A 7,059-nucleotide genomic window follows, 5' to 3' on the forward strand; every position below is an offset into this window, starting at 1 on the left:
CCTGTGTGTATTATAATGTGACGGTGGGATGTCCTATTCTGGTCTGGTCTATTTGGGGTTCTAAAGGCTTCTTGTATCTGAATAGGCCTATCTTTTTGCATGTTTGGGAAGTTCTCTGCTAGGATCCTGTTAAACAAATTTCCTAGACCATTAACTTCTGTTTGTAGGTGCTCCTCTACACCCATTATCCTTAAGTTAGGCCTTCTGATGGTGTCTTCCAGGTGTTGGATAGATCTATCACATTTCTTGGACTTGTCTTGGATGGTTGTATGTTCTTTCTCTATAATATCTAGGCTGTCTTCAATCCCTGAGATTCGATCTTCTGCATGGTCTAACCTGCTGTCAAGACTCTCTACTTTGTTTTTAATCTCTTTTCCTTCTAATTGGTCAGCTTTGATAGCTTCAAGTTCTTTGTTGAAGCTCTGTTTTAGGTCTTGTATGAATTTCTTTACTTCCTTAATTTGGTGTTCAGTGTTTGTCCTCAAATCACTTAGTTGATTGGATATGGTTTCTTTGGACTCCCATTCCTTGTGTTGGGTTCCATTCAGCATTCCCTTTGTGGTCTCCCTGACTTCCTTCAGCTCTTTGTTAATGGATTCTATGGATGCCTTTAGTGATCTTTGTGTGTTCTCTACCTGGTCTCTCAATTCCTGTATTACTCTTTGTTTAGCTTCCTCACGTTCGTGGGATTCCTGCAGTTCTCTTTGCGTGTTTCAGCCTGCTCACGCCATTCCTCCCTTTCTCTTTGAGTATTCTCAAGTTGTTCACGCAAATCCTGTATCAGTTTTTGAGTAGCTTCCTCACGCTTATGATATTCCTGTATAAACTTCTGGGATGCCTCCTCTCTCTCCCTCTCACGCTCATACAGAGTCCTTTGTAAGTTGTCAAGCTTCTCATTTATCATGTTTGCCACCAGTGTTTGTAGAGCTATTTGGGAACTCTCCTCTGGATTGTTCATTATCTGATCTGTCCCCTGATTATCAAGATTGGGAATTGAGATACCCGGATTTGCCATTTTTCTTGTGTTTTTCTGGCTTACTCTGCCCATTTGAGATGAAGATAGTACCAGTTTTGTGCTAGAACACTATCTTAAGGCAACCATCAACCAAAGTTTGCATTTGTACAGTCAATAGTCTACAGATACAATCTAGTTCCACAGATACATCTATTCAACATCAAACAACTATATTTTAAAGGACTTTGAACCGCAGAAAAGAATTTGGAAAACCAGAAATTATTAGGATTAGGGAGAGATGTGGGTGAAAAATAGGAATAGATTGGTGTGGGGAGGCACAGGGAGAGTTAACTATGTCCTAATCACAATTCAGGAAATGGATTGGGTAGGATGCAAGTAGAGAGAGAGAGAAAAAGAAGAGAGGGATAGGGGAATGAAAAGAGACCAGAAAAAAAATAGAAACATAAAAATTAATGTTATTGTAGAGATTAAAAGACCATCTATTTAGAGAGGAATGTGAATATGTTGTGAGAAAGGGAGGGACATAGAGGAGGTGTGAAAAACTTTAAGGATGGGAAAGGGAGAAGAAAAGATCAGAAGTTCAGTAGAGCTAGACAAAAAACAAAAAGATAATTAAGAAAGAAAGAAAAAGAGAAAGAAGATAAGAAAAGAAAGGAAAACGCTCATTTACATATTCCTAAAATAAAAATTATAAGAGGAGAAAAAACAAAAAAAAAGTTACTGGAAATCAATTATTTTTTCAGAAGAGGCAAAAATTAAAGATTAATAAAAGTTTTAAAAGAGAAAAAAAATTATATATATATATTTAAGGTAGCAAAAAACAAAAAACAAACAATAAAAAAGAAAAGAAGAAGAAAAAAAGAAAGAAAAAAAAGGAAAAAACGAAAAAAGAAAAAAAAAAGTCCTTTGATTTTTTTTTGGGGGGGGGAGGGGTGGGAAGAATCCTGTATCTCCCTTTTGTCTGTAACCAGCCTTTTGTTGGAGTCTCTGGTCAGCTTGAGGTCCTGTGGCTTGATTGGTTTCTTAAGTCGGTTTGTTGGAAGAGGCAGAAAAATGCTCTGCTTTACCCAAGATTTTGAGATCCCCCTCCCAGGTTAGTTTTCTAGGAGGGTGATCTGCTTTGAGAATCACAAAAGAGGGGTATGCAGTGGTGAGGCTAAATTCTGGGTAGAGTTGAGGCCTTTCAACAATCAGTAGCTTTTTCCTGGGACTGTTTTGTGCAAAAAAAAAAAAAATCTCCCAGAGCCCAGCCTGGAGCAGTTCTCAGGGATTCTGTTTTTCAATTGATTGTTGAGGCTGCTAGAGGGAGGGGCAGCCTCTGGCTCTGGTTACCCAGTGAGGGAAGCCACTCCAATGGCTGGCGCCTGAGCTGGGTGACTTTTCCCTGGATGGAGCCGAGTCTGGCAGGTCACTTTGCCGTTAAGTTCTTGTGACCTGCTAAATGACTCGTTTTATTCCAAGGCCTGGGTTGGAGCTGGCAGCTCCTCCGAGCTTTGTTGGTATCCAAGATGGAGATCACTGGTGCTGGGGGGGGAGGGGTGGCTTTCCCTCCTCTGATCCCTAAGAAGGAGTGAGGAAGTCGGGCTTCTACTCACGCCGAGTCTTGGATCCTGGGTCGTCTCTGGTCTGCAAGCTGCAGGATGAAGATGTCCGCTCTTTGTTGGTTCTTGCTGGTGTTGAGTAGAATCTGCTCGCCCGTTGCGTCTGGCTCCTTCGTCCCGGACTCTGTGTGAGCGCTCAGGTATGGCCCCCGGCTGTGGTCTCCGCTGCTTTTGACCCTGCCGCTGCCGTCGCTGCGGCGGCTGCTGGTGAGCACTCAGGTGCTTCTTTTTGCCTTGGCTTCCCCTCTCTTGTCTAACTCTCTGTCCTGTGATGGCACACTTGGTGTGATTCTCTGGCTTAGGACTGTTCACTGGAACTCTAAAATTGCTTTCTATGCGAGAGCTTGTTCAGATTCCAGCTTCTCCTCCGCCATCTTCCCCCTTCATTATTTCAAATTAAAGACCTCTTGACCCCCTTGCATCTTGCTGCTCAGAACTGAGACAGAGAACATATGCTGGAACTCTTTCTGTTGAACCATTCTGTCAAACCAGGCATGAAGAACAACTTGGAAGAAACTGCATTTGATATTGCCAAAAGGATAAGTATATATCACTAACTCTTTTAAGTTGTGGAAGATCGTACAAATTGTTCTCCTAAGTCCTAATGGTTCGGCTAAGTTTCTTAAATTTCAAAAATGCCAGTCCATCCATTGTGTCCATACAAAATATTTTCACAATCCAAATAACAGCAATGTCTTTTTTTTTGGTCCGTCGTGGGGCTTGAACTCTGGGCCTGGGCACTCTCCCTGTGCTCTTCAGCTCAAGGCGAACTCTCTACCTCTTGAGCCACAGCTCCACTTCCAGTTTTCTTGTGCTTTATTGGAGATAAGTGTCTCACGCACTTTCCTGCCCAGGCTAGATTTGAATTCGAATCCTCAGATCTCAGCCTCCTGAGTAGCTAGGATTACAGGCGTGAACCTCCAATGCCCAGCAACAGCAATAACTTACTGTAAAAATTCACAGATTCCATTTAATTCTTCCAAGTGAATTGCCTGCCTTTGATGTTAAAATGTATTCAAGAGTTTTTGTATACATCTATAATGAGTTCTACAGAATTTGTTATTTTTTAAATCAGAAATAATTTTAACTTATCTGTTGAAATGAGTAGTAGAAAAACTAAAGTATTTCTGGTGCTTGTCTGAAAAAGTATATTTTTAAAATATTCTATATTCTATGTTTGTATAATGTCAATAATCTATTTCATTCTCTCCTAGATATACTCTGAATTTGACATTGTTTTATAATATATAGGTTCATTATTGTGTCCTCTCAGATTGCATTCCATATAGAAACAGTTTAAGATTCCTTTTTTCCTAGGTCCTTATAGTATTATATTTCTTTGGGATAAAATGACAATGATGCCTAATTTCAAAAGTTTTGTAAAGGTTTTGCTATGTAAAGGCCTTTCTAAGTTGAAGACTTAATACACTGATGTCAAACTAACTTTTAATTATATGAATTATGTGGATTATTGCACTTGTAATTTTGTAATTAACTTTTCACTTTTTCATTTTTTGCATCTGAAGAAGGAAAAATATGGAATACTTCACAAGTTTTCATATCTTCCTTGTGCAAGTGCCATGTTAATCTCTGTATTGTTATAATTTGGGTATATGTGCTGCTGAAACATGTAGTATCCTCTAAATTTAAGTAGTTAATGATGCAATCTTTATACAGGCTTATGTCCTTGGGTGCCTATTTGTAACAAGGAAAACTTATTATTCCCAACAATGCTATTGATCTTATTTCCCTAAAATTCTGAGAATAGTGGGGAAAATGATATTGTTCAGTCGATTGCTCACATTTGCAAAATTTGTTTTGTTTTTTTAATTTTTTAATTTTTTTAATTTTTATTGTGAAAATATTGTACAGAAGGGTTACAATTACATGGGAAATATAATGAGTACATTTCTTATCAAGCATTGTAGCCTCCTCCTTTGTTTTCCCTTTCCATCCCTTCCCATCCTCCCCCATCCAATCCTCCCCGCTACACCCCCCTGCACCAAAGTTGTAAAGTTCATTTTTCGACATAACGACTTGTTTATCTAATTGTTGCAATATGTCCACCTCTATCCCTATTTAAACGATTTGTTTTTCCCTTTCCCCTCCACAAATTTTACCGACATCAAATACAGTGAAAGCAGGGGTGATACTGTGGGGGAGGGACATACAAAACAACAAAGAAATAATCTTATAAATGCGTTAGAAGCAATCGCATGAAAGAAAAAAAAACATTTAAATACATATCTTAGGGTTCATTTCCCTTACATCACCTTATCTGACCTTTTCTGCTTGACTCAGACATATACTAGATATTGCAAATAAGGGAAACCATGGGACCTATGGTTCTTTGGGCCTGGCTTACTTCACTTAATATAATTTTTTCCAAGCCTTTCTCTTTCCTAACAAATGGGGCAATATCATTCTTTCTGATAGAGGCATAGAATTCCATTTTGTATATATACCACATTTTCTTGAGCAAATTTTTTTGTCAATGACTTTTTAAGTCTTTTTCATTTGGGATTTGACAGTACTTTCAAGTATTTATAGCTAGGTCCAAAGATGATGGTTTTTCAAGTACTTATTTATCAACTGAGTTAGATTTGTGGAGCTAATGGATTCAAAGTAAGCCTGGCATAAGAGCTACTTCTAAACTTCTGCAACTGAAATATTCCAAAATGAGGTGTTACTGGCACAAATGTCTACCTGACCTTTTATCCTTCTTCCATGTAGGAACGGACCAACTAGAATATCTTACCCTGACAGCATATATTGTCTTACTGGAACAAACGTAATCTTAGTTACTAGGGATCATAGAGAGATGAACAGTTCAGACAGAACTGTTCAGACTAGAAGGTATTTTGTCAAATTTTAATTCTTAGTTATACCTACCATTTCAAAAGTAGCTAATGCCAAGAAAAGGTGAAAAATTGTTCATATGCATGATTACCTAATGTCTTGGCATGTATACCATCCAACCATGGAGGAACTTACAATACTGCCTTTCTAACACCGAGTATTTTCATAGTTGCAGGAGAAGTCCATATGTTTTCCTCGTTATCAGGTCTTAAATTGGTAATGTTTTAATCACAATGTTTCCTCTTGCCTTCAGGCTATAAATCTACAAATGGTAAAGCTTTAGGTATAACTCTGTCAAACACTAAAGTAGAGATAATGGAATAATACTTTAAAACACCGTTGCCCTTGATACCCTAACCACAACAGAACAATGCAAAACATGTGCCTTTTTATTATATTATATATAGTTATATATTTTACATTTATATGTACTGATTATATATTTCACACAGTGAAACATACTAGAATTAGTTGATAATTTATTTATTCCAATAAATAGAATTGGAATATAAATAATTAGGTTTAGAATATATATTAGAATATAAAAAGTATCAGTGCAATGTCTTCGGTATAAACTTGTGATACCTTCTAAGTGTTCTTGGTCTTCTGAATTCACATGGCAAAAAGCAATGTTGTTTTCCTCTAATCTATAAGGGATTTTACTCTACTGCTCTGTTTATTGTTTTAACTTGCTGGTCCCAAACTGTTTTTCTCCATATTTCTGAAGCATTCCTACTGATTATGCCCAAATATGATGTCTAAAAAATATTATTTTTCTGCAAGACTCATGGGTCCTAGGATCCCAGGTCCCAGTTATCTGCATCATGAGATAACAGAGGCAAGACTTCTCACCTAGGCCCATGCAACATGCCAACAGAAACTAATTGAAGACCCATCTCAATTTCTCATTTCCTATATTTCAGGGCCCCAATTCCTTGAGATGCAGGAATTTGCAGTAAGCAATTGTGAAATGCAAGGCAACTTAAAATGAAGGATGAGATCACCAAATCTGAGAGAAAGTACTGTAATTCAAACTTTCAATTTACAGATGACTAGCACATATCAGTGAACAAGATCACAAAGTGTCATAAACTATTTTTAATACCCCTCCCCTAATAATTAATGAAAGATTTCAGTCCAGCATAAGTGGGCCAAAAAAATAGTTCCTGGAAGGAAAGATCCTAAATTGGTCTACCAAGTCCTGGAAAACTTGACATAGAGATCAAATTTAATTCAGAAAAACATTAATTGAGAAGATTCTTAGTGCTTCAAAACACTGGTAATTCAGTACAACTTGGTTCTGTGGTATAAAAATGTTGTCACTTTCAAACCAATGATAACCTATATTTAAGGAAAGTGTATTCCTTTTCAAATAAACTTTTTAAAATCCCATTTGCCAAAATAACTTTTGACAAATAGATGAAACTTAGTGACATTACAAGTTTTTCAAGTGTAGGGAACAGGTTACAATAGAGTTGATTTATTTTCCCAGCACTAATGTCAAACAGGTTCACCCATTCATTAAAGCATAGAAATAGTACCACCCACCATTTGTGTTGCTCAGTAGGTGCCTTCCAGAAATGTGTTAAAGAGATCAGCTTTCCATATTTCAAACCCAAACAT

The 7,059-nt window shown here is 37.5% G+C and overlaps 1 pseudogene; it reads right to left on the minus strand.

The window, feature by feature from the left end:
- Positions 1-4,107: 4,107 nt before the first annotated feature.
- LOC138831463 (U6 spliceosomal RNA) lies at positions 4,108-4,207 on the minus strand (annotated as a pseudogene).
- Between the last annotated feature and the right edge of the window lie 2,852 nt (positions 4,208-7,059).

Source organism: Dipodomys merriami, unplaced genomic scaffold (assembly GCF_024711535.1).
Source record: "Dipodomys merriami isolate MVZ:Mamm:240054 unplaced genomic scaffold, mDipMer1.0.p SCAF_1975, whole genome shotgun sequence".
NCBI lineage: Eukaryota > Metazoa > Chordata > Mammalia > Rodentia > Heteromyidae > Dipodomys > Dipodomys merriami.